Source organism: Erinaceus europaeus, chromosome 13, assembly GCF_950295315.1.
Source record: "Erinaceus europaeus chromosome 13, mEriEur2.1, whole genome shotgun sequence".
Taxonomy (NCBI): domain Eukaryota; kingdom Metazoa; phylum Chordata; class Mammalia; order Eulipotyphla; family Erinaceidae; genus Erinaceus; species Erinaceus europaeus.
Genome location: NC_080174.1, coordinates 7,204,401 through 7,229,364, shown reverse-complemented (window position 1 = coordinate 7,229,364; position 24,964 = coordinate 7,204,401). Strand labels below are relative to the sequence as shown.

The window sequence follows — 24,964 nt, the reverse complement described above, 5'->3', positions numbered from 1 at the left end:
AACTGAATGCAGTCTTTAGCTGATTCACAAGCAAGCGTGGAAAAAGAGGAGAAAAAGAATATGTAGAAATGCCCAGGACCAAGTTTCATACACACAGAAATACCTGTTTGTATGCTTCGTATGTACAAATACTTATATCCATGTCATTCATATATGTGTGTGTGTGTGTGTGTGTGTGTGTGTGTGTGTGTGTGTGTGTGTGTGTGTGTAGGTAATTATTATCTCCAAATTTCAGTGTATATATCCACAATTTCTGGCTCTATGCAAACTTGTTTTGAAATCCTTTGTAAACTGCAGTTGATTTTCTGTGTTGCACCAAAGCAAGGAACTGTGGAGAAGGAGGAAAGGGGATCCAGGTTGTGGTGCATCTCGTTAAGTGCACACATTACTGTGCATGAGGATACAGGTTCAAGCCCCTGGTCCCCACGTGCAGGGGAAAATTTCATAAATGATGAAGCAAGGCTGCAGGTGTCTCTCTGTCTGTATCCCTGTCTACTCCCTCCCTTTTTTTTTAAATTTCTTTACTGGAGAATTAATGTTTTACATTCGACAATAAATACAATAGTTTGTACATGCATAAAACTTCTAGTTTTCCACGTAACAATACAACCCCGACTAGGTCCTCTGCCATCCTTTTTGGACCTGTATTCTCCCCCACACATACCCCAGAGTCTTTTACTTTGGTGCAGTACACCAATTCCAGTTCAGGTTCTACTTGTGTTGTTGTTTTTTTTTTATTTATTCCCTTTTGTTGCCCTTGTTGTTTTTTTATTGTTGTAGTTATTATTGTTGTTGTCATTGTTGGATAGGACAGAGAGAAATGGAGAGAGGAGGGGAAGACAGAGAGGAGGAGAGAAAGATAAACACCTGCAGACCTGCTTCACCGCCTGTGAAGCGACTCCCCTGCAGGTGGGGAGCCGGGGTTCGAACCGGGATCCTTATGCCGGTCCTTGTGCTTTGCGCCACCTGCGCTTAACCCGCTGCACTACAGCCTGACTCCCTCTACTTGTGTTTTCTATTCTGATCTTGTTTTTCAACTTCTGCCTGAGAGTGAGATCATCCCATATTCATCCTTCTATTTCTGAATTATTTTACTTAACATGAATTTTTCAAGGTCCATCCAAGATCGGCTGAAAACAGTGGAGTCACCATTTTTAATAGCTAAGTAGTATTCCATTGTGTATCTAGACCACAACTTGCTCAGCCACTCATCTGTTGTTGGACACCTGGGTTACTTCCAGGTTTTGGCTATTACAAATTGTGCTGCTAAGAACATATGTGTGCACAGATCTTTTTGGATGGGTGTGTTGGGTTCCTTAGGATATATCCCCAGGAGAGGAATTGCAGGATCATATGGTAGGGCCATTTCTAGCCTTCTGAGACTTCTCCAGACTGTTCTCCACAGAGGTTGGATCTCTGTCTGTATGCAGTAAATATTTTTCAAAGAGAGAAAGAGAATGAAGGGAGGAAACTGTAGTGGTAAGACTTTGGAAATGAACCTAAATTGGGAGTAAGTGTGTTTTGCAGACATCTATGATGAGAAGATGGAAAAAATATATACACATGTGTCAATAACTATTGTAGAATCCATCACATCACCATAAGCCAGAGCTAATCAATAAATAAATACATGAATAAATAAATAACTGTACTACAAGCTAAAGTCCACCAATGAAGTGATGAAAAACAAAACAGCAGTTGATATACACAGCTTGAAATCTTTACCAGTCACCATTTTGTCTCATGAAGCGCAAACTGAACCTCCAATATATCTTACAACAGTCAAAAAACAAATGCTATGAGTTTGATCTCACCGCTGTCTGTTCTCATCGGTAAAGCAATAGTCCTCTGATAGTGTTTAGAGAAATCAAAACGATAAGGTATTTGGGGAGACGGTAGGGTAAATGAGTCAGACAGTGGGTGGATTTTAAGTAGTGTTGAGTCGGGGCATTCTTCTAATAGAACCAAGAAAGACCTTGCATTTGGAAGGACTGCTAAAGGTAACAACTATGTGAAAAGGTTTGGGGAGATACCTGTGTGTCTCTAAACAAAACTCTAGATGTTTCTGCAATCACCAGAGCACAGACGACTTTCAGGAAAGAGCAACTTTGGACAATAGCCAGCATTGTTAGTGTCTAATCAATAGTTGTAGCTTCCTTATTATTAACAGTGACACAATGGTCCCCATGGGAACCTGTGGATGGTGAGAAACACATGAGCCAGGGGGTTGGGGCCTCAGAAGGGCAGTAGGGGTGGGCCCCTAAAAAACTCTTTATTATTATTGTTATTAATAGTGTGTTATAAAATTGTAAGACTACAGTGTATAGTTCCACATCACACCCACAACCAAATTCTTCACCCCCTCTCTCCCACCTCCTAGAGATAACCACCAGAGTTCTCACAAATCTTAGAAACAGTTTGCTTGCTTCTGTTTGATTTTTTTTCCAAGTTCATGTATATCAGTTCTCTAGATTCCACATCTTGAGTAAAACTATCTGGTATATATGTCTTTCATCACTAATACTAATCACCTCTAGTTCTATCCATATTGCCCCAAAGGACAAAATATCATCTGTTTGGATTGAAGAGAATGGAATATATGTCCCGTAACTTCTTTATCCAGTCATCTATTGATGGCCATTTGTGCTGCTTCTACTCTTTGGCTGTTATGAATAATGCAGCTATGAAGATAAGGGTGCATATGTCCCTTTGAATTAGTGTTTTGAATGCCCACTGGATAAATGCCTTAGAGTGGTATAGCTTTGTCATAGGTAATTACACTTTTTGTTTAAGGACTCTCCGTACACTTTTCCAACCATTCCCACCAGCAGTGTAGTAGAGTCCCTTTTTTCTTCACAACCTTGCCAACACCTGTCATTTCCTGGTTTCCTGATGTAAGCTACTCCTCACCTCTAAAGAGCTTTGGTAGGCAAGCTTTAGATTTCACAATATCACCTTGAGGGAGGATTGGTAACTTCCACTGAAGACATAGAGACAATTCTGGAGAAATGTATTGGGAATATAAAATGGCCCAATGGCTGTGGAAAAGAATAAGGATTCTTGATAGTTTGTTGCTCATTGGAATGTGGCAGTACACATTAGGAAAAGGTATAAAGTGTACTCCTAAAATAAACAACATTCTTTTTTGTTATTTATTTTAATTTTATTAGTGACTAAATATTCATTTATAAAATTATGAGATAACAGGGGTATAATTCTTCACAGTTCCCACCACCAGAATTCTGTGTCCCTCCATTGGAAATTACAGTTGTTCTCCTAAGGTCACAGATATGAGTTGACTATTATTTCTATATCTGTCTATATTTATATATACTTGCTCATTTTTTCTATGATCCCATCTTCTCTTCCTTTCCAAGTTACACATAAACCTATTACTACATCTAAATGTCCTTCCTTTTTCCTCTTCTCTCTCTGGGTCCTGATGGAATTGGGTTTCAGAGCCCTCTGGTCATCTTCCCCTAACCTCTCCCCCACCCCTGACAGTATGAATCTAAATTCTTTATGGGGACAGAAGGCGAGAGTTCTGGCTTCTGTAATTTCTTCTCCACTGAACATGGGCATTGACAAGTGGATTCATACCCCAGCCTGTTTCTATCTTTTTTTTTTTTTTAATGAGGTAGGGTTCTGGAGAACTGATGTTTGAGAATACATAGGTGAGGTTCTAAGCCAGTACTATCTTTGTCAGAAATTTCAAGTTGGAGTGTGAGGAGAATGACAATTCTGAAGAAATAATGAGCTTCACATTTAGGGTCTTTGAATTTTGGGGGGGTCACATATATTGGTAACAAAGAGTTGTTTTTTTAAATTTTTTGTCACTGGGGTCGTCATTTATCATTGCTAGGTGCTATATGTTTTCACTTGTCTTTCTTATTTTATAGAAAGTAAAAGACAGAGAGATGTATAGATGGGAGGAAAAGAGAGATAAAGAGGAGAGACACCTAAAACACTGCTCCATCCCTCATGAAGCTTATCCCTGTGAGAGGGAACCTAGATGCTGACGGCCAGTCATGGGTGTGCTCTACCTGGCATATCACTGCTCTGCCCCTAGATGATAATTTTGAAAACAGCAGTTGAAATGCCAGTTCACTTTTTTTTTCACCACTGGGTTTTCACCATTCTGAGCCAACTTTTTCAGATACATGATGAATAGATTAGATAGATGATGGATAGATAGATATATAGATAGGTAGGTAGATAGATAGATAGATAGATAGATAGATAGATAGATAGATAGATAGATATCATCTAAGAGCAAGGAAGATAGCACAGCACTGAAGCTTCCTCTGATGTGCTGGGGGCCAAGTTCAAACTTGAGCTGAGCACATAGCTAAATGGATGGACTATCCAGGTGAGTTATTTTGACAGCCCCATATCACATGCTCCTCTTCACAGACAGAAGGCAAGAAGGCAGTGCTGTGGGAAAGCCCCAAGCACACCAGGGGTCAATGATGGAGGACACCAGCAGACTCACTGAGGGCCCAGTTCTTATTTTAATTTCAGTTCATTATGATTTTTTTTTTTACCAGACCATTACTCATCTCTGGCTGGAGGCAGTTCTGAGGCTTGAACCTGGGATCTCAGAGCCTCAGGCAGGAAAGTCTTTGTAGAATCATGATGTTATCTCCCCAGCTCAAAAGGCATCAGTTCTTGTTCTTCCTCCTTGGCAGAATGGTGTGAGATACAGATGCCCCTTCATTCATGAAGTGAATGAGATGACTGTCAGCTTTCCGTTGACCTCACCCACCCTCATCCTCCTTAAAGGGAGAGGATACACAGCCACCTGAGAGCTGTCTTCTCACCTAGGCTGCGGCATCATCTAAGTTCATTTCCCACGTCTACGCTCGACTGGACCTGCCAATCTACGCGGATATCTTCGCCCACCCTGTCCAACGCTTGACGTCTCGTCACCCAACCTGGTCCCCTACGCCTACACTGAACTTCTCTGTTCCAGACTCTTAGAAACAGAGTTGGCAGTCAGCTGAGGTAAAGAACAAACACCTCATCACAGACCCCTGCAAGCGTCAACCCGGCTTTGACCTGGCACGTTATGATTGGGCCCTCCTCAATTGCTATTCAACAGGCCATGGCCGGTGCGCCGCTATGTTCCATCGCTGGGGAGCCAGAGATGACCCGAACTGCCCCTGCGGCTCCAGACAGACTATGACCCACATAGTCAATGACTGCCACCTCTCCAGATTCAAAGGAGGTCTCGAAACTACATCAGGCTCAACCTGACGCTGTTGACTGGCTACGGAAGAAGGGCAAACGCTAGAAGAAGAACCTAGGCTGCATTCCATGACCACCTGCTGCTCTCCTCACGTGGAGGCTACACCGTCACTGTTCTGAGTCACCAATACCCCTTCCCAACCCTGGGCTTGGATTGCCCCCCAGTGTGCACCCACCCAGCCTTTTTTTTTAATTGAAGGGTTAATGGTTTAGAATAAATACAGATATTAGTACATGTGTAACATTTCTCCGCTTTCTGCAAAACACTCTCACCCTCAGCCTAGGTCCTCCTCCACCACCAAGCACCAGCACCTAAAAGTCCCCTATCCCCAGAGTCCTTTACTTTGATGCAATACGCTAAACTCAGTCCAAGCTCTACTTTGTGTTTATTTCCCCTTTCTGTTCTTATTTCTCAACTTCTGCCCAGGAGTGAGAACATCCCATATTCATCCTCCTCTTTCTGGCGTATCTCACTTCACATGATTCTTTCTCAAGTTCCATCCAAGATGAGATGAAGAAGGTGAATTCATCGTTCTTAATAACTGAGTAGCATTCTATTGTATATCTAGAACACAGCTTTCTCAACCACTCATCTGTTGTTGGACACTGGGTTGCCTCCAATAGTTAGGACTATTGCAAATTGTGTTTCTATGAACATAGGTGTACATAGATCTTTTGGATGGGTGTGTTTCTATCTTCAGGAGAGGAATTGCAGGATCATAGGAAAGGTCCACTTCTAGCCTTCTGAGAGTTCTCCAAACTGCTTTCCACAGGGGTTGGACCAACTGACATTCCCACCAGCAGTGTAAGAGGGTTCCTTTATCACCACAGCATCTCCAGGATTTGTTGTTACTATCCTTTCTGATGTGTGACATTCTCATAGGAGTGAAGTGGTATCTCATTGTTGTTTTCATTTGCATTTCTCTGACAATCAAGGACTTTCATATGTCTGTTGGCCTTTTAGAGCTCTTCTTTGGTGAATATTCTGTTCATATCCTTTCCCCATTTAGGAATTTTGTTCATTTGTTTGTTTTGTTGCTGAGTTTGGTGAGCTCTTTATTTTGGTTATTAGCCTTTTGTCTGATGCATGGCATATAAAGATCTTCTCCCATTCTTTAAGGAATCTCTTTGTTTGGGTGGTGATTTCTTTGTTGTGCAGAAGCTTCTCAAATTGATGTCATGTCATTGATTGATGTTTGGTTTTGTCTTTCCTCCCAACCTTTTAGCTCAAGTTAGAATCAACATGTGTCTTGACTCTTTAAGACTGTGACAAGTGAGTTGGCTGCGCTCACTCAAACCTTTTTCTCTGCAAATCGAAGATCTGCTGGGAATCTAGCACAGCCACTTCTGTCCCCAGGGCCATCCACCATTCAAGCACAAGCAATCTTGGCTTTTATCATCCTGGTGACTCTAGGGACACCATCGACCTCTTCCACAGAAAAGAGAGAGAGAGAAAGCTCATGCCTTAAGAAGCTGGGATTTCAAGCAAAGCCTTGAGGAGTCAAGAAAGCTGAGTGCCCCCCTATCTGAAGCCCGGGTTCTGAAAGGAGACTTGGGACTTAACAGCCTGCTCAGCACATGTGTTTGGACCAGCTCTCCTAACCCTCAACTTAAATTCAGCTGACTTTGCTAGCCTTGGCAAAGGCATGGAGGCATGGAGGTGGAGAGAGGAGACAGAGTCCTAGCATCTAGCATTGCCCAAGTCCTAGTCACCCACTTTTCCCTGCACTTCAGTATTTTCTTTCAAAGGTGCCTATTTTTTTTTTTTTTTTGCTGTGGCAGCTGACCTTGTCAGTTTTCAGTCCTAATGGGTTGTGACGAGGTATCAAGGGAAGTCAAAAATCAGTGCTGGGGGTGGGGGAATGATGGGGAGCACCAATCACCTTCAACACAGTCAGGAATGGGAGTCCAATGGCCACATTTGGTAGGAAAAGAGCTCAGAAAAGTCTCAACTGTGTTTTCTGGTGTGTTGTTTGTTTGTTTGTTTGTTTGTTTTGCTTTTTAAGAATAGTATATAGAGAGTTTTTATCTTTTGATGCAAGGCTGTCTACTCTTCTCTGCTTTAAACTCACCCATCAGGAAAAAAATAAATAAGTGCATTCTGGTTTTTAAATAACCACTTGACAATGGAGTTAAAATTGTAATTCATGATGTGGGGCATCACTATTTCTGACAAGAAGATAAAAGCTGCAGAAGAAGGGTGTCTGCTGAAGGGGAGAGGCTCTGAGGAATGGGGCTGCCTGGTGAACTTGGCAGTGGAGAGGAAAAACCCATTTGGTCCCCAATGTGGTGTGACATGAGAGTGTCATTAAGGGCGACACTTGGCCTGATGAGACACTTTGCTTGATGGGGCTAGTGCATGGTTTGCAACTAGGGCTGGTAAACGCAACCAAAATGTTCCATGACTACTAATTCACGAGAATGTTATCTAGACTCCAGCAGTGGGATGTAAGGATAAAGTCTCATTCAAGTGATACATCAGAGACTAGATGTACATGGCCAAGATTTGATCAACAATCAAATACAATATATCCTGTGATGCAAAGCACATTCTAAATAAGGGATGTCTTTGTGCATGGATCAAATTTATGCCACGAGTCCCAGAGGGGTTATGCAAGTGAAAGTATCCCAAGCTGGCTTTTCACAGCACAGAAGTTCCAGAGAAGTTTCTTATGATTTCAAATGACCTCCTGAACTATATGCATGTTGCCAATCGAGTTTCACAGGGCCTTTGGTTTCCCTAAAGGAGACACTACTAAATGCTTTCTCTTTCAAAAGGGGGAGTGTTACTTGTTTGTTTGTTAGAGAGAGAGAGAGAAATTGAGAAGCATTGGGGAGGCAGTCAGTGAGAGACAGAGAAGCACCTGCAACTCTGCTTCACCAGCTCACGAAGCTTTCCCTCCTATTGGTGGAGACTGGGAACTTGAACCAGGGTCCTTGTGCATTGCAGCATGTGTGCTCTACCAAGTGTACTACCACCAAGTCCCAAAAAGGGAAATTGTTGTTATAGGGGAAAATATGAACAGGAAGAGTCCAGAGTATGTGGTGACATGAAAAGAAGCTTTGAGAACCCTATAGCCCTGAATGAACTGGTTCAGCTTTTTAGTCACATTTCCTCAGTCTTACTTTCCATTTCAGTGCTCCTCTCCCCCCTCCTCTCTCTCTCATGTTCATAAATAAAAGGAATATTTTTATAATTTTTATTTATAAAATGGAAACACCAACAAGACCATAGGATAAGAGGGGTACAATTCCACACAATTCCCACCACCAGAACTCCGTATCCCATCCCCTCCCTTGATAGCTTTCCTATTCTTTAACCCTCTGGGAGTATGGACCCAGGATCATTACGGGGTGCAGAAGGTGGAAGGTCTGGCTTCTGTAATTGCTTCCCCACTGAACATGGGCATTGACAGGTCAATCCATACTTCCAGCCTGCCTCTCTCTTTCCCTAGTTGGCCAGAGCTCTGGGCAAGTGGGGCTCCAGGACACATTGGTGGGGTCACCTGCCCAGGGAAGTCAGGTTGGCATCATGGTAGCATCTGGAACCTGGTAGCTGAAAAAGAGTTAAGTTATAAAGTAGAACAAATTGTTGACTAATCATGAACCTAAAGGCTGGAATATTGTATATCAGATGTCAGGCTCAGGCAAAAATTAGTAAAGTCATGGGCCCCTTGTAATATACATAAAATAGACCTACTAGCTTTTTCCAAAAAGGAATACTTTTTAAAATCATTGGATGGGGGACCAACAAAATGGTTGACCACCGTCCTTGCCATAGGCTCAGCTCACCTTCAAACTCCAACACCACTTGGGAGAAACAACAGCCCTGAAGGAAACTCCAGTTTGGTGGTGTCTTTCAATCCTTCTCTCTCTCTCTCTCTCTCTCTCTCTCTCTCTCTCTCTGTCTGAATAGGAAAAAAGTAAAAGGCTGGAGAGGTAAAATTGTGCCTGTGTGCAGAGGTAGGTTGGGTGGATTACACATCAGTCAACCTGAAACTACTACTCAATACAGAACCATGAATAAAAACAGCTTGCCTAATTCAAATCTTAACCTGGAAGGGGCTGACCTCATGATTTAGGAGTTAGGAGTCATGCCCACTATACATCAAGACACCAGATAAAGTCAGGCACCTCCTGTTCATTCTCTATTGGTCAACCTTTGGGTCAGGTCCTGTTTCAAACCCTGGAGCTGGAGAATCAGACAGGCGGAGCCCTTCCTCTTGGACCCTCCTATTCTCACAGCTTGTCATCAAGAAGGCAGTAAATAGGCAGAAACGACATCCCTGAAGACATTCTTGACAAGTGTGATGTAAACATGGATACAGAGCAGTGAGAAGGAAAGAAAGGAAAAGAAAGGAAAAAAGAAGGAAAGAAAGGGGTGTTGATGGACCCCCACCCTTGGGTTGGGAGTCCAAAAAAGACCTCTTTAAAAAGATAGCATTTTTTGGAATATAACTGAACTAGGACTAACTATCTATAAAACAGAGACACCCCACCCCCAAATCTTCATCTGAACTATTCCAGCCTTTAGGTTCATGATTAGTCAAAATTTTGTTTGGTTCTATATGTTAACTCTCTTTTCAGCCATCAGGTTCCAGATGCTACCATGATACCAACCGGACTGCCTGGGCAGATGACCCCACCAATGTGTCCTGGAGTCCCACTTCCCCAGAGCCCCGGCCCACTAGGGAAAGAGAGAGGCAGGCTGGAAGTATGGCTCGGCCTGTCAATGCCCATGTTCAGTGGGGAAGCAGTTACAGAAGCCAGACCCCATAATGATCCTGGGACCATATTCCCAGAGGGATAAAGAATAGGAAAGCTATCAGGGGAGGGGATGCGATACAGAGTTCTGGTGGTGGAAATTGTGTGGACTTGTACCCCCTTACCCTATGGTTTTTGTCAGTGTTTCCTTTTTATAAATAAAAATTAAAAAGAAAAAAGAAAGAAAATATTGATATTTTGTCCATTAAAAATATGGCATTTAATATTTTATACTTTTCTCTTTTGTGATGGTAACTGTACATAGCAATGGAAGATATATATATTAGATTAGAGACAGAGAGAAATCCAGATGGCAAGGAGAGATGGAGAGACAGAAAGACAGACAGACACCCACAGCCCTGCTTCACCACTCAAAAAACTTTTCCACTACAGATGATACAAGAGAGATAGATGATAGATAGATAGATAGATAGATAGATAGATAGATAGATAGATAGATAGGTGATAGGTAGATAGATAGGTGATAGGTAGATAGATAGGTGATAGAGAACCAGAGCATCACCCCTGGTGCATGGAATTTCAGGACTGAACTGTAGATCTCATGTAAATATGAGAAAAGTCTATAAATATTGTTAACTGTAATTGATTTGACCCAGGGCCCATATTCAGCACAGGAGCCCTTGTAACCTCTGCATCCCTGTAGGTCTCTGGGCTCACATTCTGTGGTCACTGCTACGATTATTCCAGGCTGCACTAATTTCAGAACCCATCTTCCTCAGGTGGTAGGTAGAGTATGCTGTCCAGCCTCCCTTCAGAGAATGGAACAGTCCCTACCATTGTTGATCCACATTGAGGTCAAGATCCTATAGGGGCCCACAGAGAGATCCATTATGTTGTTCCTGATGGAGATGCATCTCCACAATCTTAAAGAGAGTCTCCAAATGTGTATGAGATTCAGTGTATGGGAGTCAGGCGGTGGCACAGTGAATTAAGTGCACGTGGCACAAAGCGCAAGGACTGGTATAAGGATCCGGGTTCGAGCCCCCGGCTCCCTACCTGCAGGGGAGTTACTTCACAGGCAGTGAAGCAGGTCTGCAGGTGTCTGTCTTTCTCTCCCCCTCTCTGTCTTCCCCTCCTCTCTCCATTTCTCTCTGTCCTATCCAAAAATAATGACATCAATAGCCACGACAATGTTAAACAACAATGGCAACAAAAGGGAAATAAATAAATAAATATTAAAAAATTTAAAAGATTTAGTGTATATAACCAGGGTCTATCTATTCTCTCTCTCTCTCTCTTTCTCTCTCTCTTTCAATTTTTTACTAGGATTTAATACTGATTCACAAAATTGTAAGGTAAGACTATAATTCCATTTATTTATTTTAAGAGAGAGTAGCCAGAACACTGTTAAGCTTTGGAATAAGGTGGTCCTTGGGATTGAACCTGTGCCCTGTAGGACCTCAGGTATGCAAGCTGGAACTAACAGACCGGGCTATTTCCCTATCAGCATAGTTTTAAGAGAGAAAAACCAGAACAGCACTGGTGCCCAGAGCGCTGGGGATGGGCATACAAACCCAGTGATCTCTCAGTGAAGCCATCTCCCCAGCTCACAGTATATCTTAAAATTTTTATTTGTTATTAATAGTTTGTTATAAGATTATAAGATTGCAGTGTATAGCTCCACACCACACCCACCACCAGTATTCTTTTAATCAGACAGAGAGGAACAGAACCAAAAAAAAAAAAATAGAGCTAACTAAAGAGACTGAAAGGGAGGGGACAGGTGATAGCGCACCTGGTTGAGTGCACACATTACAGTGCACAAGGACACCGGTTCAAACTCCCGGTCCCCACCTGCAGGGGGAAAGCTTTAGGAGTGGTGAGGCAGGGCTGCAGGTGTCTCTCTGTCTCTCTCCCTCTCCATCTCCCCCTCCCTTTTCAATGTCTCTCTGACTTTATCCAACAATGAATAAATAAAATAAAAAGATTTTTTAAAGGGAGAGACTGAAATGGCAGCAAAAGCACTCACCCATTCTTATCTTCTATTTTCAGGAATCATTTGTCAGAGTGTCTCTGGTGGCTGATAAGTACTATCAGAATAGAGTTCACATCTTCACTGCTTTCTGAGGAAGGGCAGAAAGCCATGTGGTTTTGAGGGGAAGTGGATGTAAGAACTCACACCAAGCTAGAAGGGATGGTAGTGGTTACAAACAGCCTCTTCTTGAAGGGAAACAGAATATTTAGAATCAAGGACAACTTTTCCTTCCGAATGCCAGGAAAGACGGGATCCAGATATAAGACAAAGGTAGAGAAGATCACCTAAAATAATGCACTGATGGCAGGTTTCAAGGAGGAAAGTTCAGCCTTTTTATAAAAATGAGTTTTGTTCAAATCCCCAGCACACACCTCCCTCTCTCTCTTTCTCTCTCTTTCTTTCTCTCTTTCTCTCTCTCTCTCCCTCTCCCTCTCCCTCTCCATCTCCCTCCCTCTCCCTCTCCCTCTCCCTCTCCCTCTCTCTCTCTCTCTATCCCTCTCCCTCTCTCTCTCCCTCTCTTTCTCTCTCTCTATCCCTCTCCCTCTCTTTCTCCCTCTCTTTCTCTCTCCCTCTCTCTCTCCCTCTCTCTCTCCCTCTCTTTCTCTCTCCCTCTCTCTCTCCCTCTCTCTCTCCATCTCTCTCCCTCCCTCTCTCTCTCCCTCTCTTTATCTCTCTCCCTCTCTCCCTCTCTCTCCCTCTCTCTCCCTCTCTTTCCCTCTCTCCCTCTCTCTCACTCTCTCTCGTTCTCTTGCTCTCTCTCTCTCTTTCTCCCTCCCTCCCTCTCAAATAAAATAAGAGAGAATAAAATAAAAATAGAGCACACCCAGTTGAGCACACACATTATCAAGCATGAGGACTCAGGTTCAAGCTCCTCTTCCCCATTTGCAGGGAGGAAGCTTCAAGATTAGTGAAGCAGGTCTGCAGGTGTCTCTTTCTCTCTCTTTCCCTACTTCCCTCCCCTCCCAATTTCTCTCTGTCTTATCAAAATAAAAGAAAAAATAAGAGAAAAAATAACCACAGGGAGTGATAAATTCATAATTCAGGAGCTGAGCTCCAGCGACAACCCTGGTGGCGATTATAAATAAATAAATAAATAAATTTTAAGTATGTCTTCTCTTAAAAATGAAGGGGACTCCGCTGCATTGAAGGAAGTTTTAGTGCGATAGTCTCTTTCTCTACTTCTCTGTCACTATTAAAAAAAGAAAGAAAGAGAGAGATAGAAAGAAAGAAAGAAAGGAAGGAAGGAAGAGAGAGGAACTGGAGATTTGACAGGAAGGAAGGAAGGGAGGGGGGGACTTTATGGATATATATCACTCAATGAAAACAAAAACATCATACTCAAATCATTACTCACTTCTCTCTTTTCTGCTTTCTTTCATTCTAACTTTCCACTTGCAACCAGCCAAGAAGTTGACATAGCAGGCAGAACACAGAACTTGCGAGTGGGAGGTCCTGAGTTTGATCCCCAGCACCACCTGTGACAGAGTGATGCTCTGGTTCTTCTCTCTCTCTCTCTCTCTTCCTCCCCCCCTCTAATAAATCAGTGAAACCTTGAAATAACAATATAAGGACACAGGTAAGATAACTCACCGGAAGCGTGTCTGCTTTGCCACGCACATGACCCAGCTTCCAGTCCCCTCACTACCACCACACACACACATGCACACCCCAGAGGGAGAAACATAGACTACTTAGCAGACAGACAATGGCACATCCCACTGGGTGCATGTCACCATGTGCAAGAACCTGGGTCGAAGCCTCCAGTCCCCCACCTCAGGGCAAAGCGTAGCAGCGCTGCAGGTGTCTCTCCTTCTCTCTCCCTACCTTCCTCTTCCTTCCGACCTTCTAGTTTTAGCCAATAAATCTGAGTTACAAAATTATGTTTCAGTATACACAGACATACACACCACGCTTGGCAGTGAACTCTCTAACACTAGAGATCTTCAAAATAAGGCACCACACAGAAGGCCCAGAAAGCTAACAAAATGGGGCCCCAACACCAAAAAAGAAAAAAAAATAGCATTCTCAATGCACAGAAAAACAGTTAGCTAGATAATTTTATCCATCTTATTTTTTTATTTTTTTATGTCTATTTATTTTCCCTTTTGTTTCCCTTGTTTTTTATTGTTGTTGTAGTTATTAATGCCATTGTTGTTAGACAGGATAGAGAGAAATGGAGCAAGGAGGGGAAGATAGAGAAGAGGAGAGAAAGACAGACACCTGCAGACCTGCTTCACTGCCTGTGAAGTGACTCCCCTGCAGGTGGGGAGCCGGGGGGCTCGAACCGGGGTCCTTATGCCTGTCCTTGCACTTCACTCCACGTGCGTTTAAGCCAGTGTGCTGCTGCCTGACTCCCTCCATTTTATTTTTTGTCACTCACATATTTTTTCTTAAACATCTGTTGCTGGCATCCCTTCTCTATTTTGAGGGGGTGTTCAGGAAGCAAACAATTCTCAGAGAACCCACTCAGAAAGAGCCAGTAATGTGACATTTGACAATCCCTTCTTACTTATTTGCTATTAACAGTATATCACAAGATTGTAAGATGATAGTGTCCAGTTCCACACTCTACCCACCACCAAATTCTGCGCCTCACCCTCCCACCTCCCAAAGAGAACCACCAGCCTTCTCACAAGTCTTAGAAATAGTTTGCTGGCTTCTGTTTCGTTTGCCTGTTTGTTAAGTTCATGTGAATCAGAGCTCTAGATTCAACATATGAGTGTGAAACCATCTGGTAGTTCATCTTTCATCTCTGTATTTATTTTGCTAAGCATAATCACCTCCAGTTCCAGCCATTTTGTCCCAAAGGACATAATATCATCTGTTTTGACTACAGAGTAGTATTCCTTAGAGTATTTACCTATAACGTCTCTAGCCCATCATCTGCTGATGGGCCCTTAGGCTGCTTCCACTCTTTGGCTGTTGTGAATAATACAGCTATGAACACAGGGGTACCTGTGTCTCTCTGAGTTAGTATTTGAGTGTCCACTGGATAAATGCCTAAGAGTGGAATTGCTTGATCATAAAGTAATTCCACATTTATTTGTTTAAGGACTCTCCATACAGTCTTCCAAAGGGGCTGCCCAAGTCTGCATTCCCACCAGCAGTTAGAGCAGAGTTACCTGTTCTCCACAGTCTCGCCAACAGCTGTCATTTCTTGGTTTGTTAATGGAAACCATTCTCTCAGGTGAGAGATGGTATCTCAGTGTAGTTTTAGTTTGAATTTCTCTAATAATAAATTAAGTGGCACATTTCTTTATGTGTCTGTGGGCATGTGTATCTCTTTAGAAAACTGTCTGTCGGAGCTCCGGTAGGGTAATCCCTTAGTGGATGGTGCTTACGTAAGAAGTGTCTGATCTTCTTTCAAAAAAAAATATTTTATTTATTAAAGAGAAAGATAGGAGGAGAGAGAAAGAACCAGACATCACTCTGGCACATGTGCTGCCGGGGACTGAACTCAGGACTTCATACTTAACAATCCAAAGCTTTATCACTGCACCACCTCCCGGACCACTAGTCTGATCTTCTTTGTGGAGGGAGTGTCTCTAATTTCTATCATACTTTCAGGGCACTGCCCCCCCCCTTTGCTGATGGAGCTGTCTGCAGCTCACAGATTCTCTTTGCCAAGGGTTTGTTTTGGCAAAAGTAACAGACTGCCCTCTGAGTAAGTCCGAAGCAGTTTTGCATATAGGTTTGGCCCTAACACCCTTTGCTTTCTTTGTTTTTAATTGAGGTTGATTTAAAAAACAAGGTTTTTTTGTTTGTTTGTTTGTTTGTTTCAGGCAAAAGCAAATGCTTTGTTTGGACCAAAACAACTGGCAGGAAAAGTAACATAATGGTTCTGTAAAAGATCTTTACGCCTGAAGCTCTGAGGTCCCAGGTTCAGTCCCCAGCACCACCATAAGGTAGAGCTGAGCAGTACTTTGACAAGGTTGCATGTTTTAGGGGTTAAATGCACTCCACTTCAATGATGAGAGTTGCCACACCACACTCAGCACTTTCAGAGTACCGGGCTCCCTCCACCACAATCCACTGCTCTTCCTCCTTTCTTCCCCCTGCCCTGTCCCCTTTGGTGACCTTAGTTTGGTATCAGAGTCTAAGGGCTTACTTCCATCTCTAACTTTCTTCCTTGCCTGGTTCCCAACACCCCCCCTTTTTTTTAATTTGTGATTAATTTACAAGACTGTAAAGCTACAGTGCATAGCTCCACACCACACCCACCACCACTAAAGTTCTGTTTCCCAACCCTCCCTCCCACCTCCCAGAGATAACCACCATAGTTCTCACTAAGTCTTAGAAACTGTTTGCTTACTTCTGTATTTTTTTTCAAACTCATGTGTACCAGTTCCCTAGACTGTTAGCTGTCTTTTGTCTCTTTACTTACCTCACTCAGCATAATCACCTCCAGTCCTATCCACCTTGTCCCAAAGGACATAATATATCATCATTTTTGATTGCAGAGTACTACTCCATGGAATGTATCTCCTATAACTTCTTTAGCCAGTCATCTAATGATGGGAATTTAGGGTGCTTCCAATCTCTTCACCTGCTTCCCTTTAAACAAGACTTTATTTGCCTTGTCTTAGCGAGATTCTTTTCAGCAACACATTTGTTACATAGAACAGTATGTAAATGAAAGATATCCTATCTATCTACATAGAACAACATGTGAATGATAAGGATCCCTTGGCGTTAAAATTGTTATTCTCTCTATGTCTTTCTCCCTCTTTAAAATATTTCATTTACCTTAAAGATAGATATGCAGAGAAAAAGATACAGAGAGAGAGAGAGACTGATTAGCTCTGGCTTCTAGTGGTGCTTAGGATTGAACCTGGGACCTCAGAGCCTTGGACATGAGTCCTTTGCATTACCACTATACTATCTCCTCAACACTTTTGGTGATTTTTTTTCCTCACCAGGATAATCTCTAGAACTCCGTGCCTGCACACTCCACCATTCCTAGCTCCCAGTGTTTTCCTTTTTTAAACAGAGGGTGAGAAACAGAGAGCAAAAGGAGAGACACTTGAGGCACTGCTCCACTATTTGTGAAGCTCCCCTCCCCCTGCAGGTAGGGGCTGGGAGGCTTGAATCCGAGGACTAGCACATGACAATGTGTGCACCCTACCAGCTGAGACACGCCCAGCCCCTAAAATGGTTATTTCTGATGTGCCTTCCCCTATTGCACCACCAGGAAGGCTGCATCCCTGAGGACGCGAGGAGAGCTGGTGCATGGAGGAGAGCCATGTTCAGCATCGCCTCTGTCCTGCAGGACAAGTGCTGGGGGGTGTTGCCAAAGCATGTCTGGCTCATGATTGCCCCAATCGTGTCTGGCTCACCACGGGATGCTCCCCAAAGAATTGGGAAGGCCATGGCCTCAGACATCATAAATTTTATTCAGGAAAATGAAAAGAAGCAGGTAGAAGTGCAAGTCACTTGGAGGACAAGAAGGGGGAGGCGGGGAATAGCAAAGAGTTGAGAAGCTAAGCCTTTTTATTCTGAGCTACCTACCTGGAGTGAACCTCTCATCAGTCTGAAGGGATGGATCCCTCTGCCAAAGCCCATGTCCAGCAGAGAAGCAATTACAAAAGCCAGAACTCCCACCTACTGATCCCCATAAAGAATTCTGGTTAAGGGGCCAGATGGTGGTGCACCTGGTTGAGCATACACGTTACAATGTGCAAGGACCCAAGTTCAAGCCCCTAGTCCCCACCTACAGCGGGAAAGCTTTGCAAGTGGAGAAGCAGGGCTGCGGGTATCTCTTTGTCTTTCTCCCTCTCTATCTCCCTCTTCCTCTCTATTTCTAGCTGTCTCTATCAAATAAATATAATAAAAATAAAATAAATAGACAGAATTTGAGTCCATATTCCCAGAGGGTGGAAATGTTAGGGGAAAATGACTAGAGGACTCTGAAACTCAATTCCATCAAGACCCAGAGGAAAAGGGGAGAAAAGGAAGGACATTCAGAAGTGGTAATAGGTGTAGGTGTGACTTAGGAAGAGAAGGGAATCAGGCAGTAGCACAAATGGTTAAGTGCGCATGGTGCAAAGCGCAGGGACCGGCATAAGGATCCGGGTTCCAGCCCCTGGCTCCCACTTGCAGGGGAGTCACTTCACAGGCGGTGAAGCAGGTCTGCAGGTGTCTGTCTTTCTCTCCCCCTCTCTGTCTTCCCCTCCTCTCTCCATTTCTCTCTGTCCTAGCCAACAACAATGACATCAATAATAACTACAACAACAATAAAAAGGGCAACAGAATAAATAATAATAAATACATAAATATAAAAAAAATTAAAAGGAAAGGAAGAGAAGATGGGACCATAGACAAAGCATGGACTGAAAATATAGATAAATGATAGACAGATAGATAGATTGATAGATAGATAAAAAAATAATAGTCAACCCATATCTGTGACCGTGGGAGAACCACTGCAGTTTCCAGTGACGGGAATGGGGATTCAGAACTCTGGTGGTGGGCAGGACATGAAACTATCCCGTTATCTTACAGTTTTGTGTATCAATATTAAATCACTGATTAAAAAAAGAAAAATGGTTTGACTCTCTGGACCCTTCCCTCCAGGAGGCTTTCAAAGGCCCCTGCCTTCTAGCTCCATTCTAAGCCACACCGGACTTCCTCTCTAGGTGTGCTCCTAAAACTCTTCACACTACTTCCTGGTACCACCATCCCCCCCCCAAAAAAAAACTCTCCTCCTATTACGGCAGAAGACCCACATGATGAAGACAAAGACAAAAATGGCCATAGCCTCAGACAATCCCAGTGGAACTGGGGTTCAAGGTCCCCCTAGCCCTCATCATCCCCTAGACAAGGACATCCCTGGGCAAGGAAAGGTCAGCTGGTGGGAGGAGCCCAGGAGGGAGAGGGCAAGATGGATGCCTGAAATCTCTGCTCCAGGCCAGCAGAGAAAATGGAATACAAAGAGGCAACAGGGCAGGCTAAACACAGGTGCTACTGTAGTTAAGAAGGTGAGCTTCTAGCACAGCAGGTTAAGCACACATGGCGCAAAGCGCAAGGACCGGCATAAGGATCCTGGTTTGAGCCCCCAGCTCCCCACCTGCAGGGGAGTCACTTCACAGGTGGTGAAGCAGGTCTGCAGGTGTCTATCTTCCTCTCCCCCTCTCTGTCTTCCCCTCCTCTCTCCATTTCTCTCTATCCCATCCAACAATGACATCAATAACTACAACAATAAAAAACAAGGGCAACAAAAGAGAAAATAAATAAGTAATTTTTTTTTTTTAAAAAAAGGTGAGCTTCTGGTGAAGGTAGATAACTTAATGGTTATGCAAAGAGACTCTCATGCCTGAGGCTCTGAAGTTCCAGGTTCAATCCCTCACACCACCTCAATCCAGAGCTGAGCAGTGCTCTGGTAAATAAATAAATAAATTATAAGAAGATGAGTTTCTGAGGCTCGCTGTGGAGGTGACTCAATAGTACAGTCAGTACAAACCTTACATGCCCGAGGCACTGGGATCAATTTCCAATAACACATTTTAAAAGGGTTGGAGCTATAGCATAATGGTTCTGCAAAAAGCCTTTCATGCCTGAGGCTCCAAGGTCCCAGGTTCAATCCCTAGCACCACCATCATCCAGAAATGAGTGGTACTCTGGTCTTTCTCTTTGTGTCTTTCTCTCTTGTGTAAATAAATTATATTTTAAAAGGGCAGGGGCAGGCTGTACGCACTGGGTTAAGTGCACATAGTGCTAGGTGCAAGGACTGGCACAAGGATCCAGTTCAAGCCCCCGGCTCCCCACCTGCAGGGGGTGGCTTTGAAGAGGGTGACTTCACAGAGGGTGACTTTGCAGAGGGGTAAAGCAGATCTGCAAGTGTCTTTCTTTCTTTACCCTTCTCTATCAATTTCTCTCTGTCTTATCCCACTACAACAGCAGCAACAACAATAGCAATAACAATGGGGGGGAAATGGCTGACAGGAGCAGTGGATTCATCGAACAGGCCCTGAGCTGTAATCCTACTTCCTAGTTCAACTCTCAACTCTGACACCAACCCAGACAGTGTTTCTGGCCCACCCCCATGTTAGCTGTCAAGCTCAAGCGAAGATTACTAAGACGTTGGCTCCTAGGAACATTTCTAAAATAGGTTTCCTAGCTCCTTTCCACTCTAAGTTTCCCTCCACCCAGGAATCAGTTCAAAACAAAGGAAAGTGGGTCTGATTTTTTTTTTCTTCCTACTTTTTTTTCCCCACCTACCGCCCGCCCCCCCCCCCCCCCCCCACACACACACACACACGCACTTCCTTTCCAAGCTCCTTGGAAAGAGCCAGACATGGGACCAACAAAGAGGGGGAGTTTTATGAAGGAAAAACATCACCCTGTGTGGCTTTGATGGGATAAAAAGAAAGAAAGAAAGAAGAAAGAAAGAAAGAAAGAAAGAAAGAAAGAAAGAAAGAAAGAAAGAGAGAAAGAAAGAGAGAAAGAAAGAGAAAGAAAAAACGCAAGACAGAATGAAGCCACTACTGTACTATGTAGCCGGGCTGTTGAATGATGTACATAGAGAAAGAGTGTTTTAATGGGTAACTGCCACGGGTAAAACAGCAGATCTAATCAAAAGCCCTACCTACGTGGATGTTCCTGGCCTCGGGGAGCTGAGAACTCTTACAACAAGAGCCTCTTTAAGTTTTTCTTCTCCAATTCAACAGAAGGTAGACCAGCCTTCCAACACAGAAAATATTCTCTCTCATTCTGCAGAGAGAGGGGGGTTGGGGAAATAGAAGGCTTGTCACTAAGATAAAGCACTTATTCTCAATAAATTCCAAACTAATAAGCTGTCCTTACCTGCAATCACGCAGGTGAGCTGAGGTGTGGGGGGGTTCCACGTGGTTCCATGGAACCAGCAGGATCGTCACCCTGTCCCGGGCGGGGGCACAACGGATGGAGTTTCGGTGGCAGGAAATACATGGCCAAGAAAATCAGTTTGTGTCCATGAGATACGGGTGGTGCAGAGGCGAGGGGGCGCTGCCGCTCTCCACCTCCAGAGGGTGCTGTCTCCCCCCTCACACTTGGAAGTTCTAAGCAAGGTCACCTACCTGCCAGACTGGTCCTCCCACGTCCATGTTTGAGCAAATGTCTCAGCCCTGAACAGGTCTGAGCAGGCAGGAGTGGAAGAGGGAGCTGTGAGAGCAGGCAGAACCTGGGCTCACAGGGGCTGGGAGAGAGCTGTGTTCTCCTGGGGCTGGTGGGTGGGCTGAGTGGTGGCCTGTTCTGTCCTGGGCAGGGGCAAACAGAACAGAAACCGGGCCTGGCTAGAAAGCTGGAGAGGAAGATGCTGAATCACTAAAGATGGTTCAAGAAGGATTCTGAGCGCTGGTCAAGAAAAGATATCGAACTCAGTGTGGGAGACAGCTCACCTGGTAGAGTGCACACACTGCTATGCTTGGGGCCCCCGGGTTCCAAGCCTGGCACCACATGGGAGCACCATGGACAGCACTGGGCGGAGCTTCACAAATAGCAGTGTGGTGCTGGGTGTCTCTCCTCTCTGTGTCCTCCTCTCTCCCCCACCTTCTCTCTTCTTCCTAAATGAAAAATGAGAACATTGATCCCAAGATGCCACTCAGAGGTAGCAAGTGTAGTCGAGACCCTGGATTCTAGCTCCCGTGAAAAAACAGGGACTGAGAGATAGTTCACATGGTCTAGCTCACACTTCATCATTCCTGAGACTCTGGGTTCCTTTCCTAGCATCACATGGGGACGCCATGCCACTAGGGAGCTCCATTAATGATGGAGCAGTGCAGTGGTCTCTCCTCTCTCCTCTGTCTCTCTATCTCTCTTCCTTTCTCTCTCTCTCAACATATATATGTCTACATCTGTCTGTCTTTTCTAAAATTAAAAGAAGGGGGAGCAGGCAGTGGTATACTCAGCATAGTGACTTGAATCATCGCAGTCTACTTGGGCCATCAGCATCACCGGTCACTGGACATTTTTCCAGATTTGAGCTAGTTCACCAGTTCCCTTGCATTAGGGTAGGCTGATTCACCTTGAGAAGGGTCCCGGCTCTACAGCTGATCATTAACTGACAGATCCCCTTCTAATAAAGACTAGAAGCACAACCCGAGTTCAAATCCACATTATCTCTTGAGGATGTACTACAGCTTCCACTCCAAAGCCTTCCTTTAACCATGCAACCATTTCTTTTCTTTTTTCTTTTGTTTTTTTTTCAACAAGTTTATTTACTAAAACAAGAGGGAGAGAGAGAGCATGAAAATCACTCTGACACAAGGGATACAAGTCATTAAACCCAGGCCTTTTGTGTGTGTGTGACCTGGCATTAAGACATTTTTTAAATATTTATTTATTTATAACAGAGAGTAGATAGAGGCAGAGAGAAATTTAGAGGAAGGTGGAGATAGAGAAAGAGACAGAGAGACACCAGCAGCCCTACCTCACCACTCGTGAAGCTTTCCCCCTGCAGGTGAGGGGACTAGGGGCTTGAACCTGAGTCCTTGTGCACTGTAATGTGTGCACTTAACCAGTTGCACCACTACCTGACCCCGACATTCCTTCAATTCTGTGATCTGTTTTTGCATTCCACCACCTAAAACTTCTCTGTCATTCCCACTTGCCTACAGAGTAAGGTCTAAGCTTCAGAATTGAGTGTTTGGGCCTTTTATTATTACACCATCCATGTGCAGCTTTCACATGGTGACATTTCCCATTCATTTATGTAACAAAGATTCCCAAACAAACTCTGTCATGCCTTGAATATGACCCACATCTCCCCCACTTACACACCTTCATTCACAGCCTCCCCTCTGTCTGCTGTGTCCTCCTCTTCCCCATAAATATCGGTGATGCTCTCACACCTGTTCCTGTGAACACACCAGAGTGCCCCTCTCTCACTGGTTTGCTTAGAAGCTATGGAAATAGTATGACTCCTTCAAGAGTTAGTGCATATGTGGCCACCTTCCAGAACTCTCCCTTGGTCTCCAGAGGTGAAGGTGACTGACTGATCTGCTCTGTTCCTTGGAGACTCTGTCATGGTTATCTCTTCTGTCCAGTGTGGTGGTTCTCTTGCTTCACACAGTCAGACCCCCTCACCTCCTTCTGTTCCTGCTCCAATGTCATGTCCTCAATCTTCTCTACCCTCCAGCCGTCACCCTGTTTTATTTTGTTTCTTGGGATTGTCAGTGCTCTCTGTGTGGGGTGAGGAGAAGGAGGTTGCTGGGGTAGTGTTTTTGTAGTTACTGGGGGGTGAGGGTGGGGGTGGGAAGGGGAGGAACTCATTGGGAGCAGGGATATTGTGTCCTACAATTGTCTCTTAGAAATAAAAACCACCTTTCCCCCAATTTTCTCTCTTATCTTTTACAAAGAATGTACAGCTATGATATCACAGCATATGTATTCTTGGGCTCAGGTCTAATTTCTTAGCTTGGGCTTCTTTCCCTGATAATTATATCCATAAACAGAACGATATACATTTGTTCTTACTTGCCCGCCTCCATTAAATCTAAAAAAAAAAAAAAAAAAAAAAAAAAAACCTGTTCTAAGCACAGAGAATAGAAAGGAAGACTCAACCCTTGTCTCATGAGTGGACCCCCCACCTTCTCCTGAGAAACAAACTCTAGTATGTCTAATCCACCACTCAACATCCTCCTCCAGGTGGTCTGAAATATCGAAGGGACTAACCACTGACCACAGCTGTCTTTCTGGTCCGCTGCCTTCTAGGGAGGGGGTCTACCACAGCCCCTCCCCACAGAGCAGCATGGAGAGGAAGGGGGCTGCAAAGACAGAGAGTTACTAGGTGAAACCCAGGTGCTGTGCCCCACACCTGTGACATCTCCATAGAGACACCCTTGGAATGCTGGGAGAATCCTAAAGGCATTGCAAAGTGGGGCTTCCCCCAGCCCCTCGCTTCTCCAGAATCTTAATCCTTTAATTTTGAGTGGAACCTGGAGTCAGCATTTGGCTTTGATTTCCCTACATTTCAGAAGCTGAGTAAGAGGAACCTCCATTATCTTAAGTGGTGATGGCACCTTCTTTTAGCTTGGCAACAAAGATGTGTTGTCTGTTCCTATCTCCTGGTAAGACTGTAAAGGGATGGATAGAAAAAGAGGGAGCTGAATCCCTAATGCAGACCCTGACGAGAGCACAAACATCCCCCAGCCTGACTGCTGAGACAGTCAGAGCAAAACTCATCCAAAGAGACTGGTTTAATCCTACTCCTCTTGGAGAAACAGGCTGAGGGGATAGACTGACCTGCCAACATCTGTGTTCGGGGAGGGGGGAGAGGAGTCATTACAGAAGCCTTCCACCTTCTGCACCCTATCAAGAATTTTGGTCCATAGTCCCAGAGGGATAAAGAATGGAGAGGATGGGACACAGAACTTTGGTGGTAGGAACTGTATGGAATTGTATCCCTGTTAGCTTACAATTTTGTTAATCATTATTAAATCACTAAGAAAAAACAGGACTACTTCTGGGAGTCAGTCTGCTGTGGCCTGGGCTGCTGGTCTCTGAAGATGGGGCGTGGGCAGCTGAGAACGTTTGTTTCTTGATGACTCCACAGAGACAGGTCGAGAAGGGCAGGGAGACAGAGGAGATGCCTGCAGCCCTGCTTCAGCGCTCGTGAAGCTCCCTGGCAGAGAATTCAGGCTCCAGTCCCAGATGAAGATGGTGACCACAATGATGAACTGTCCCAAGTGGTGGTTTTTAAGAAAGAGAGACCTGATAGCTGATGAGGTCATGAAAATTAAAGTGGAAAGAAAAGCAGCCAAAGCAGATGAAGAACCAGCTTCAGCTGATGAAGAATCATTTATCGAAAGCCAGTCAAGCATTCCGCTGGTGAAAAATATTCCGGTTTAACAGCAAGTTCCAAAAAGAAGACAAATGAAGATGAAACAGATAAACAGGACTTGGTTAAAAAGAACGCACAAAAGCAAATTGAAAACAGTAGTCTCCTTTCTTTTGACAATAAAGATGAAAATGATTAAGTGT

The 24,964-nt window shown here is 44.1% G+C and overlaps 1 long non-coding RNA gene across 2 annotated transcripts in view; it reads right to left on the bottom strand.

Annotated features, from left to right (window-relative positions):
* The window catches only part of LOC132542472 (uncharacterized), a 30,681-nt gene extending 9,690 nt beyond the window's left edge, over window positions 1-20,991 (bottom strand). Inside the window, exons 1-3 of one of the 2 annotated variants that reach the window (XR_009553480.1) lie at window positions 20,810-20,991; window positions 20,592-20,716; window positions 8,434-8,803 (exon numbers count right to left, since the gene is read on the bottom strand). This is a non-coding gene — a long non-coding RNA (uncharacterized LOC132542472). Of the gene's footprint in view, window positions 1-8,433; window positions 8,804-20,591; window positions 20,717-20,809 lie in introns of those variants that run through there. The other variant, XR_009553481.1, reaches the window with a different exon arrangement.
* Between the last annotated feature and the right edge of the window lie 3,973 nt (window positions 20,992-24,964).